The sequence below is a fragment of the Muntiacus reevesi genome, chromosome 1 (genome assembly GCF_963930625.1).
Source record: "Muntiacus reevesi chromosome 1, mMunRee1.1, whole genome shotgun sequence".
NCBI lineage: Eukaryota > Metazoa > Chordata > Mammalia > Artiodactyla > Cervidae > Muntiacus > Muntiacus reevesi.
The window spans coordinates 83,433,399-83,446,138 of record NC_089249.1 but is presented as its reverse complement, the minus strand read 5'-3'; the positions used below and the strand labels follow the sequence as shown (position 1 = coordinate 83,446,138).

Below are 12,740 nucleotides of genomic sequence, written 5' to 3'. Positions count from 1 at the left end.
TGTAGACTGAGCCAGTGAGTATTCCCAATGCAGAGAGCCTAATCCCCAACAACAAGAAGACTGAATAATAAAACTCTGATAGCTTCTACCTGCTCACCATCTCTGTCTAGGCTGATTGAGTAATCTCTGCAGGCACACCCTAAGAACTAACCTTGAAAAAGTGATTAGGCTGAATTCAGTTCTGGGACCAAGTTTTATGTCACTGGTGTGTCTGTTCATTTGTATTCTCCCTGGTCTACACCTCACCTCCCTTTGTCTGGCTCCCACTGGCATATGCAAGCTGAGGAACCCCGGGCAAACCAGAGTGCAGAGAGAGAAGGGATCATGAGAAACTCTGCCACGCCTCAGCACATGTACATAATAAACTTCATTATTTAAGATGAAGCATCTTAGCTTTCCTGAAATGTTCTAGCTAATTACAGTTTCTGAACGGTGCCCTTTAGGCTTTTCTAGCTTTCCAAGAATATCATCAGCCTTGCCCACATTTGGGGTCCACTTATCATGGTTCCTCAGCAATGCAGGAGGCGAGGCAGGCTCCCCATGAACTCATGGCTCCTGAGTTTAAGCACCAGTATCCATCCCCCACCAGGTGGCTTCTCTTCCCATGAAGTTCCATCTTAGTACAGACTATCGGGTGGTGAAAGTTAAGCTTCTGCCCCATCACACTCAAGTCCCCACCCTTGAGTCCTGGTTTTGTTCTGGGCTGAGGCAGAAGCATAGGACAAGGAACTGCAGAGAGCATCCTTGGAAGCAAATGTGTGTAACTCGACTAAACAGTAATTATTTCCTGGAACAGGATGCACTTCTCACTTCTACAGGCAGATCTTGGAATCCACTGCCCAGCTGTACAATGAAAACACAGATATCAGGGGAGAAAATCAGAGCCTTCCACATCACCTGAGTCATATTCCAGACATAAGCGGTCAAAGCCCACAGGGAGAGACCACCCTCAGATCGCTCTCTTCTCTTGCCACATCTGGCTATCAAAACAAAAGATGTGGAGAACAACACTATTACACAATCCATAACTCTCATAGTTTTCTCTATCTAGAAAGATGTTCCCTCTACAGGTCCCCAGACTCCAGGCTCTAGGAATGGCTCTAGGAAACCCACCATTTAGTTACAAAATTCACCCTATTATTTAAGCCTGAATTCCAGTCTTAGGTTTCTCAACTTATAGGTCATGTAGCTCTAGTTAGTTAATCTCTTGACCAACTGTTTCCTCAGGGGCAAAGGAAGTATACTTGAATATATTTAGATTCTGGGACCAGTTCTGACATGGTAAGGGAGATTTCCCATTCCATAGGTTAAGGTTAAGTGTTCAGTCATACAAGATTATTCCACGCCTCCACACCCTGTCCATTTCTGAGGGCAGTTGAAAGCCCAGATTGTTACCTGAACTCCTGACTGACTGGCTAGAAATCAGGATATCACCATCCCCTCCTCAGGTTCAATTAATTTCCTAGAGTTGTTCCTACAGAACTCAGAGAAACATTGTACTTACTACACTATCGGTTTATTATAAGAGGATATACCTCAGGAACAGCAAATGGAAGAGGTGCACAGGGCAGGGCATGGGAGAAAGTGTGGAGCCTCCATGCCTTCTCAGAGAAAGCCTAGTACCTAGTACTCTCCTAGTACCTCCATGTGGTCACCAACCCAGAGGCTCTCATAATCCTGAAAACTTTTGAACTTTATGGAAACTCATCACACTGGCCTGATTGATGAAACCACTGGCCATAGTGATTGAACTCAGTCTGCAGCCCCTTTCCCCATCCACAGGTCAGGGGCTGGGACCGGAAGTTCCAACCCTCTCATCACAAGATGGACCTTCCTGGCAAGAAGCCCCCAGCAATACTTGCTTCCAAAAGTTGCTTTATTAATACAAACACAAGTACCTTTATCCCTCCATCACTTAGGAAATTGCAAGGGTTTTCAGAGTTCTATGCCAGAAACAGGGATGACGACCAAGTGTGTATTTCTTATTATAAATCACAAGGCACTGATAGTGTCTGAGGACGCTCCTGGTTTCACAATAGCAGCACCTTTCTATTTAAAAAGGATAAGACATGGATTTAGGAGCCAGATTCCCATTTAAAACAGCCTCTCTTTCCTAGACCAGGCTGCCTTTTTTTTTTTTTTTTTTAACACGTACACACTACTTTATTTACTTATAGCTGCACTGTGTCTGCGTTGCTACATGCCGGCTTTCTCTAATTGTGGTGCACGGGCATTTCATTGCAGTGGCTTCTCTTGTTGCAGAGCACAGGCTCTAGGAGCACAGGCATCAGTAGTTGCAGCACCCAGGCTCAGTAGTTGCGGCTTGCTGACTCTAGGGCGCATGGGCCTCAGGAATTGCAGTATAAGGACTCATTAGTTGTGGCTCAAGGGCCCTAGTGCGTGCAGGCTTCAGTAGTTGCAGCTTGAGGGCTCTAGAGCATGGGTCAGTACTTGTGATGCCCCGGGGCAGTTGCTTCCTGGCATATGGATCCCAGACCAGGGATGGAACCCACGTCCTGTCCACTGGCAGGCGGGTTCTTATCTATTACGCCACTAGGGAAGTCCTAGAACAGATTGTTTCTGAATGTTCATGCTTGAAGCTAGGCACCTCTCTCCTGAGAGGTGTGAAAGGTCTTCCTTTTTTCTCCACAAGAGTAGAATGGAGAGTAAACTGATGCTGAGTGGGGTGAGGGGGTGGTTAGCGCTGGGGAGGTGGAGGTAGTGGGGGTGGTGGGGGGTGGGGGTAGGGACCTGGCTAAACCACATGCAGCAGTTTTGAGCAGGGCCATCAGTGTTTTGGGGGTGGTGGAGTCCTATGTCCCACACCACAGGGCAGATGGTATATTTCAGAGGGCTTTCCCCTCTCATCTGCTAGCACAGCTTTCTCTTTCCAGATTGTAGCTGACTGCCACAGTTTATCCTCCTAATACATTCAGATGGCACATGGCATCTTTCCTCTCTTAGCTCTCACTGCAACCTCTGTTAGGTGTCAGCAGAATCTGATAGAAAATCCTCACTTGTATTCTGTTGTGTTTTGTTTTCTGTTTCAGGTGACAACTAATGCTGTAATTGTGTGAAAATGTTTGTCTTATTTCAACAGAGCATAGCCCCCAATTGATGAGAAAAACAATAAAACAAGCAAAATCCAAATCTGAGAGGAACAGCAAGATTTCACACTACTTTAGATTTTTACTCCAGTTTGTAAAAGTCTCAGTCCTTCAGCCCACAAATATAACTGCCCAAGGGACACCAATGCCTAGATTCACAGCTAATCTTGAGAAAAATCTCCATCTCCCTCCTGTGGATAACTAGAGTCAGCAGCAGCTGGAAGAAAATGGCAAGGACTTGGATGAAGAATATGTCAGCATAATGTCACTGCAGACCATTCATCAGCTCTTCAGTACATGTCCCTTTTCCTGGGAGTTTGGGGGTTTATAATGATCCTAAAATAAAGCTTATTTTATATGCATTCTGTTGGCTATCATCTTTTTGTACAAATCAAAATTATAAAACGTTCTTTCTTCAGCCCGAAGCAGAGAACTCAAACATTAATGTGCCCACTACATTTATACCCCAGAGTGATAGAAACCAAGGCTGAATGCATACTTCATTCCAAAATTACACGTTATTGAGCACCTAATATTACATGTGAGTTGGACTATAAGGAAGGCTGAGTGGTGAAGAATTGATGCTTTTGAACTGTGGTGTTGGAGAAGACTCTTGAGAGTCCCTTGGACTGCAAGGAGATGCAACCAGTCCATCCTAAAGGAGATTAGTTCTGGGTGTTCACTGGAAGGACTGATGAAGCTGAAACTCCAATACTTTGGCCGCTTGATGTGAAGAACTGACTCATTTGAAAAGGCCCTGATACTGGGGAAGATTGAGGGCAGAAGGAGAAGGGGATGACAGAGGATGAGGTGGTTGGACGGCATCACCGACTCAATGGACATGAGTTTGGGTGAACTCCGGGAGGTGGTGATAGACAGGGAAGCCTGGCGTGCTGCGGTTCGTGGGGTCGCAAAGAGTTGGACACAACTGAGCGACTGAACTGAACTGCATATTACATGGAAATATTCACTGGGTCCAACTGTCTGGGAACCAAGGTACTCAGGCAAAAATTTCTGCCCCCCAGGTTGCGCATCTGCAAGCAGAGCAGCAGTCTCATACCTATCCACCTGACGGGGGACCCAAGGACACAGTGATAGAATTTCTGCCGGAGAAGGATCCTGAGAGTCTGCTGTTCACTGCTGGACTTCAGCAAATTTCCATCCTAGAGGTCTGTATTTAGGACCCACAGAGAGAGAGCTAACATACCTAGATGGAATTACTGTGGCTGAGTCACTTCAGTCGCATTTGATTCGGCAAGAATAGCAGAGTGGGTTGCGTCGCCCTCCTCCAGGGGACCTTCCCAACCCAGGGATTGAACCCATGTTTCCTGCAGGTGGCGTCTTCATTACTGAACCACCAGGGAAGCCTCCTAGATGGAACTGGTGGCTTTCAAATTACTCCACTCATTGGGAGATTTTTTCTGAAAATAAATTCATCATACCCTCTGTCTTTTGCTTTTCAATATAAAATCAGGACATCTCATTCAGAAGCTGTAAAGCATGTAAGATAGCCTACAACTTACCCGATTCCCAGGTTAGAAAGCTGATTTTTCTAAGGAGGGCAAATCCTGGGTGGCACGAAGGGACATTTACATGGGTTTGTACCATACACCAGTGACATTTTCTTGTACCAGTAAGTGGCATTGATCTCTGTCACACCCTTCCGCAAGGGAGAGACCCATTGAGAGCCAATGTTTAGTCCAGGACTCAGCTCTTCACAGTTTCCTGTGTTTTATAATCATTTCTGACCCCTCCCCCCACAATTATTTACCTTGAAAATTTTCAAACCAACAGAAAATTGAAAAGAATCATACAACAAACATCTCTATTCTGTTCATCTAAATACAGCGTTTTCTCCTTTTCTCTGTCGGGCTCACACACACACTCATATCACTTTATTAAATGCAGACAAAAAGCCTGCTTCACTGCTAAACACTTCAGCATGTATTTCCTGATATTAAGGGCTTTGTCCTATACAACCATAATCAACGATCAAATCTAAGTACATTAACATTATTTCAATAACATTACCTCATATATGCTCGAGGTATAAATTTTCCCATTGTTTAAAAGCTGTCATATCTACGTGCTTATATGTGTATGGATATAGCTATTAGACACATTTAACATATGCCTCTATATTATGCATATTTGAGAGAGGTTAAGAATTGTGTGCGTTGTGGTACTGATATTTTCCCATGTTCCAATTAAAGTTTCTAAATGTTGTCCTTATGACCTGGAACTGTCTCCTGACTGGTATGTTTTTCTTGTTTCTGATGTCTTTGGATTTCTGAAGAGGATAGGCTAGTCATCTTGTTTAGTGTTCTACATTCTGATCAAACTAAACCTTTTTTTGCAAAAGATCAGCACATCCCATTTGTGCTTCCTACTGCATCCTGTCGGGAAGCAAACTGTCCAAAAACAAGGCTACAAAATATTGAAGGAAACATACCATCTGTCAGCCAGGCTAGTAGTCCACATCATGTCTGCAGTCCTTCAATCCAAACGGCAATGTCTATCATCTACCTTGACAGGAACTGAGTTTAGGTTTGCTTTTAATCCCAGGACCAGCTGTGATTATTACTTGCAGCCATAAAGCAGGATTTACTGCTGACTCGCCTGCTCAATGTGATCTGGAGAAGGGAAGGAGAACCCACAAACAAACCTAGAGCCAGGCTACTGGGAACACTGGATGTGCCCCATGTCTTAGCGTGCGCAGAAACTACTCTCAAAGATGAAATTCTGCTGTCAAGGAGTCACTAGCTTCCACTAATGAAATGGTGCCGTTATAGACATGTTTTCTGGGTGAGATATTTTAAATATTAGTGGGGCTTCTAGGGAGAGATGAGAATGAATTTAGTGCATTTAAAATAAAATCGAATTCTTTGCTATAGTTTACATTGGCTTATCTCAATCTCCCATATTCCTTTTTTGTTTTGCATGACATAACAAAAGAGGTAGAACCCAACTCTGCACCAGGGACTGGAGCCAAAGATAGGTAGGTAAAGAACTTCAGGCTTCATGAATTGAGTTGTCGAGGCGCAAAAAGGAGGCAGTACCTGTGGGCTTATCAGGAGAGGCTTCGGGAGCCAGGCGGAGCCAGGTCAGAGGAAGCAGTGAGGCCCTGCCCCAGGCTCCTTGGTGTTGCCCAGGCTGGAGAGGGTGAGATGCCAGGGTTGAGCAGCCACTCACCTTCATTCTCCCTATCTCAGAAAGTTAATGCCTTGCTTTCATCCAAAGAGAAACTGAAACTTGAGTTCCCAAAACTCAATAAGAAACAAAAACATAAAATACTTGAAACATAACAAAAAACTTGAAATACTAACATCATATATTCTGTACTCCAACATGCAAAGTTAACATTTTCCCATGTTTGCTTTCTCACTCTGTATACATGACTTGCTCCACCATTTGAGAGTAACTTGCAGATGTCTCAACTCAAGATCACTGGTTGGGCAGCTGTTGCTGCCTTGGAGTCTTGGCATCCTTTGGCGCCTCCCTCAAAACTAGCTTCTGCAAGACCTGTCCTCCAAGGCCAGGGAAAGGCCTTGTGCTGGTGGAAAGGACCCCTTGCCCCTTCCAGAACCTGAAACCCATTCTCTTCAGGCTGTAGAGAAGTTTCAGACCCTGTTTTATGACCCTCTCCTCTAAGTGCAGGGCAGGTGCACCCTGGGCTTGCAGGAACATGGCTAGGCTGTCAACCCTCCCTAGCCCCTCTCCTCACCCCCCCACCCCCCCTCCCCCCACCCCCACTACCCCCCAGCTCCGCAGCACCCTGCGACTCCTCTGGGTCGTCTTGGTGGGCAGTGGGGTCTTGGGTCAGCCTGAGCACTAGAACCACCTTCCTTGGGAGAGACCCATGGGGAAGTGCATCTGCCCCCTTGACTCTTGCCTGGGTCTCTGTGCCCTGCAGAGAGCAGAAAGGGTTCTGACAGGACACAAAAGGGAAGCATCTTTTCCTGTGGTGGAAGGGTGAAGAGAGCTGGTGGGACATGAGTCAAGGAGAGGGGAAAGTTTCTGCAGAAAAACCAGCTGGTATGGGGGTTTCCTTGAGCGCAGGGTAGCTCCTCTAGTCTGCAGCCCCTGACTTCCGAAGCGGGGTAGCTCTTCTCTGCAGGGCGCTGTCGCAGCCACTGCGCTCCCAACCAGTCCATCCTAAAGGAAATCAGTCTTGGGTGTTCATTGGAAGGACTGACATTGAAATTGAAACTCCAATACTTTGGCCACCTGATCTGAAGAGCTGACTCACTGGAAAAGATCCTGATGCTGGGAAAGATTGAGGGCAGGAGGAAAAGGGGACGACAGAGGATGAGATGGCTGGATGGCATCACCGACTCGATGGACATGGGTTTGGGTGGCCTCTGGGAGCTGGTGATGGACAGGGAGGCCTGGCGTGCTGCGGTTCATGGGGTCGCAGAGTCGGACACGACTGAGCGGTTGAACTGACAGACTGACTGATGGGGGTTTCCTTGTGTATGAGTCATTGTTTTCCTCTTGCTGCCTTTAGATTTCTGTCTTTGTCTTCCACTTTTGCCATTTTAATTATGATATGTCTTGGTGTTAGTCTGTTGGGGCTCATCTTATTTGGGACCTCTGTGCTTCCTGTGCCTGGATATCTGTTTTCTTCTTCAGATTCGGGAAAATTTCAGTCGTTATTTCTTCAAATACATTTTTGACTCTTTTCTCTCTCTTCTCCTTCACAGATCCCTGAACTTCCTTGCTGAAATTTAAATCACGGGAAAATTAAAAAGGAAATAAGTTAGTGGTCTAGTTAATTAGTGGTCTCTGTGCCAGGTATAAGGAAAAAAATTAAGTTGACAATAAAGATAAACCTTGAATACTTTTAAAAACTTGTAAGACTTCTAAAAATTGACATATAATGGCATGGAAAATATTTATATTTCTAGAGATGACTCCTTTTATGCATCACACTGGTTTAATAATTTTGGTCTAAAAATTATTTTGCTGTCTTTCAGATTTTTCTAATAATATAGAAAATATTGGTTGCAGAGTATTCTAGTTTATACATGCCTTGGATTTATGTTCGCTTCAAAATCCTCATGACACAGAATTGCCTAAGCTTCTTTTTCTGGTTCTACTGATCCAATAAATGAACTTTCATTTCAATACATATTTAAGTTTATAACATTTAAAATTATATGTTTCAGTAAGTTAAATATACCATCTAATAGCTATTAAATAGAAATTTACTTTTATAATTCTAGAAATCATTGTTATCATTATCCCACTTACAGTTTGGGGGTGAATGTTTTTAGGTATCATTCAATATATTAATCCAGCATGCATTTCTCTATTATGATTCAGCTCAAGTTGCATTTTTAAGATCTATCACTATCTTTAAGTGCCTAGACTGACACTAAATTAATTAATGTATAATTTTGCCTGGAGAATTTCTAATTAAGGTGGAAATAACAAAACCTTGTTTTTACATAATGCTCATGCATAATTTTATAGACTACAGAGTGGCCATAGATTAACAGGTTAAAAGGGGGTGTGGATACAGGTTAAAAGGAGGACGTTGGTAGACACAGCCATCATGTCATTTGAAGAAGTGTAAAACACATGGAATACGTGGGGAGTTTTTAATCTTAGTTACCTCCCTTCTAGATCTGGGTTCGTCAATTTTTCCGTGGTTCCTTATGCTTCTTTTGTCTCAAACACTGCTAGTGCCCCTAGGCCCAGGTGGGCAGAGGAGCCAGGAACCACAGGCCTGGAACCAGTTGTGCTCCCACAGCCCTGACACTTCCTCATGCCTCCAGAAGGGGGCGCCACAGGCAGAGATTGGGTTTGCTGAGGATGCAGCATCTCTCCTGGAGCAGGGCCTGACACCTAGTAAGTGCTCAGTGATTGAAGGAATTCTAAGGCAAGATCCTAGAAAGCTGAAGAGGAGGAAAAGAATGTGGGTGGATGGGGCAGTTGAGTGTGTGAGGGACAGAGGCAGATAAAAACATACATGAAGAGGGTAGAAAGAATGTTTAAGCACTGGTTATAAAAGCCTAGGAGCTCATGTATGCTTGTGAAACTCAGCAGAAGAACCAAGAGAGGGAGGGCCAACAATTCTTGGTATCCAGGTCTGCACAAGAAGCATTGGCAGGTGCAGGGTTCTGTTGCTTCCAACGTTTGGTCTCAAATGGAACAAGTTTTTTTGTTTTTTGTTTTTGAGAAATAACCAAGCACTGTCAAGGAATCATACAGAGAGAGGTAGTGGATTACTAACCCAACTTTGGGTAGGAAGGTGACCAGTCCATAGATGGTGAGCATCCAAGAAGGCAAAAGTGCAATTCACAAAAGGAAGGGAAGATGAATAAATGTCTGGCAACAGTGATTATTCCCCTTGAATTGATCAGCTATTTGGTAGAAAGGAACCCAGGGTCATTCTGGTCAGTCTTTTCTGGACCCAATTAAGTAGGTCACCATCAAAACCAATAACAACTATTGAAAGACTTTCTAAACATTTTGGAAGTTATTAGCTGGACATATGCAATACAGAATCTCTGAGTAATGTCTACATTGTCCTTCCGTCTGTCATACCTCCTGCTTAGTTGAGTCAGGAGGCCAATACCCCTTATAAGAGTGTCAGGTAGATGTAGAGAAAGCTTGTTGTATTAGAAAATATATGAAGAAAAAAGATTTTTCATAGAGTTGGACAAATACACTGGTCTATAAAAATAGTACATCTCCTTCAGAAGTCAAACTGGGAACACATGAAGAGATGCCTTCAGCTTCTGGTAAAGGTGGAGTGACAGAAATAAGACTGGTCTTTCTGCCCCAAAACTCACCCTAGCCTTCTCCCCTGTCCCCCCAAAAAAGGAAAAGATAAAAGGCATAAAATATCAGTTTTCAAGACACTGGAAATCAGGCAGTGAGAGATGAGAAACAAACAAGGTAAGCCCTACCTTGGGCCCAGCTTACTGCTTTCAGAGTTTCCAGGCTGAGCACAAGGAGGGGATCTGAGGCCAACTGCTTGGATTGTGGAGATGCTGCTGAGTGTCCATGGAGAGCAAGGCAGCTAGAGTTCATAGGACACATTTAGTGATGAGAGAGATGAACCCAGGCATTTGGAAAGCGTTTCTTTCAGGAAGTCACCTGAGTTCTGATATGAGCATGTTTGTGGAGAAATGCACGAGATAAAAAAAGAAACCTTGGAAAAGATCATGGGACAGTTCCTGGTGTTCACCTGGTACAGGCAATTATACTCACTCCCCAAGCCATACAGGACTACTCACAAGGGTCAGTGAGAAGGACACGCAGAGAAGACTGCCTTACTCCTTGGATTAATCAGCCTTAGAGTGACTTACCTTAAAAAAAATCATAAAACCCAGATTCAAAGAAATCAAACTGTTTACACATCACTTAATTCTATGCCAGAGCAAAATTCAAGAAGATTTATAGGAATACCAAAATAATCGGTACGTAGGAAGGTAAAGTTTGGCAATATCTGGCATCCAATGAAAGAATGTCAGGCATGCAAAGAGGCAGGAAAATGTGACATAAGGAGAAGAATAGTTAGTGAACCAAAACTGAACCAAAACTGATATAATGTTAAAATCAACAGAGAGGACTTTACAACAGTTATCATGACTGCATTACATATGTCCAAAGAATTGTAGAAACATGGAACATATAAAAATGACTAAAATAAACCTTTAGAGAGGAACAAAAACTATAACTTCTGATATAATAAAGTCACCAAATGGCATTAAAAAGACATGACTAACTGAAAACATCTGAAATGAAAATCACAGTTTAATATTTAATGCATAGCATCATTGAATGTTAGGACAATTTTAAGAGACCTAACATGGGAGTGTTTGAAACTCCTGAACAGAGCAGAATGATTTTTGAAGAAAAAAGAAAGTATTTAATTTTAGTGAGAATTATAAAGCCACTGATCCAAGGAGGCAAGTACAATTGCCTATACCATGTGACTACAAGGTACTGTCCCATGATCTTTTCCAAGGTTTCTTTTTTTCGTCTCAGGCATTTCTCCACAAACATGCTCATATCAGAACTCCACTGACTACCTGAAAGAAACCTTTTCCAAATGTCTGGGTTCTCTGTTTTCATCTCTCTCATCACTAAAGCACAAGGAATATGAAACAACCACACCTAGCACTTTACTATTAAAGAGCTTAAATTCATAGAAAAAGAAAAAAATCTCTAAAGCAGCCAAAGCAATAAGGTGTGCTAGATTTAGAAAACAAAAATAAAGGCAGTAGAGCAACATCTTTTAAAGACTGAGAGAGAAAAGAAAGTCGACATCGAATTCTATTAATCTTTCCTAATGAAATATCTTTCAAAAATAAAAGATATGATGAATAATGTCACTTACAGACATACAAATGCTGAAAGACTTCATCACCAGAAGATCCACAACATAAGAAATGTTAAAGGAGTCCTTCAGGAAAAAGGAGACCCGCACCAGATAGAATTCTGGATGTACATAAAGGAATCAAAGACAAAATATGGTATCTGCATGGAAAATACATAAGATCATTTCTTATCAAGAAAATCTCTTTAAAAATATGGGATAGTTTAAAGAAAAGTAATAACTTTGGATTTGGGGTTTATAATACATGTGAAGTAAAATGCATGACAATGATAGCATAAAGGCAGGTAGTGGAGAAATGTGAAGAGGTGTGATCACTTGAGGGCAAACTGTGGTAAGTTACAGATGTCTGCTTTAAAGCCTAAAGCAGTCACTGAAACAACAGAAGAGTTATAGCTAATAAGCCAAGGAAGGTTAGAGAATGGAACCATAGGTAAAACCATGTAAACTCTCTTATAGAACAATTGTTCTTATAAAATAATTGTCCTTCTGGCACTCTATCCATATGCCTGTGTACAAGAATTATGACTGCAGTACTGTTTGTAATAATAAAAGCATAGAAGCAAATTAATTTCAAAGACTTGCTCCTGCTAAATTACTTCACCCGTGCTCGACTCTTTTCACACCTATGGACCGTAGTCCGCTAGGCTCCTCGGTGAATGGGATTCTGCAGGCAAGAGTACCGGAGTGAGTTGCCATTCCCCAAGCCAGGGATCGAACCCGCGTCTCTCAATGTCTCTTGCAGCAGGCAGGCGGGTTCTTTACCCCAAGCACCATCTGGGAAGCCCTCAAAAAAACCATACCTTCCCTAACTGGGAATCAAACCTGGGCCACAGCGGTGAAAGTGACAAATCCTAGTCCCCAGACCACCAGGGGACCCTACTGTAAACGGGGGTCAATAAATACTAGTACAAACAATAGATGAAACCTCACTGTTAAAAGGAACTCAGAGGGTAACGATGAGATGTTGACTCTCCTCTCTTTTCGCGAAATCCTGGATTCCAAATGACCTGTTTGCTTCAGGGGTTCTCTTGTGAGGATAAGATCAGTAGTGAACTTGACTTAGGTTCTTCTGTTGTGGACAAGACGTCGGCGACAAGAAGGGTAAAGAAGGCGAGGTCTTCCTCCATGTTTACGTAGAAAGGATGAATTAATAACCAGAAATAAGAGTGAACCCTTAAACTATATCCAAAAACATCGTAGATTAGTCGTCCCTGGGTGGGCTCGAACCACCAACCTTTCGGTTAACAGCCGAACGCGCTAACCGATTGCGCCACAGAGAC

The 12,740-nt window shown here is 43.1% G+C and overlaps 1 non-coding gene across 1 annotated transcript; it reads right to left on the bottom strand.

The window, feature by feature from the left end:
• Positions 1–12,666: 12,666 nt before the first annotated feature.
• TRNAN-GUU (transfer RNA asparagine (anticodon GUU)) lies at positions 12,667–12,740 on the bottom strand. Its single transcript has one exon. It is a non-coding gene; the product is annotated as a tRNA-Asn (tRNA).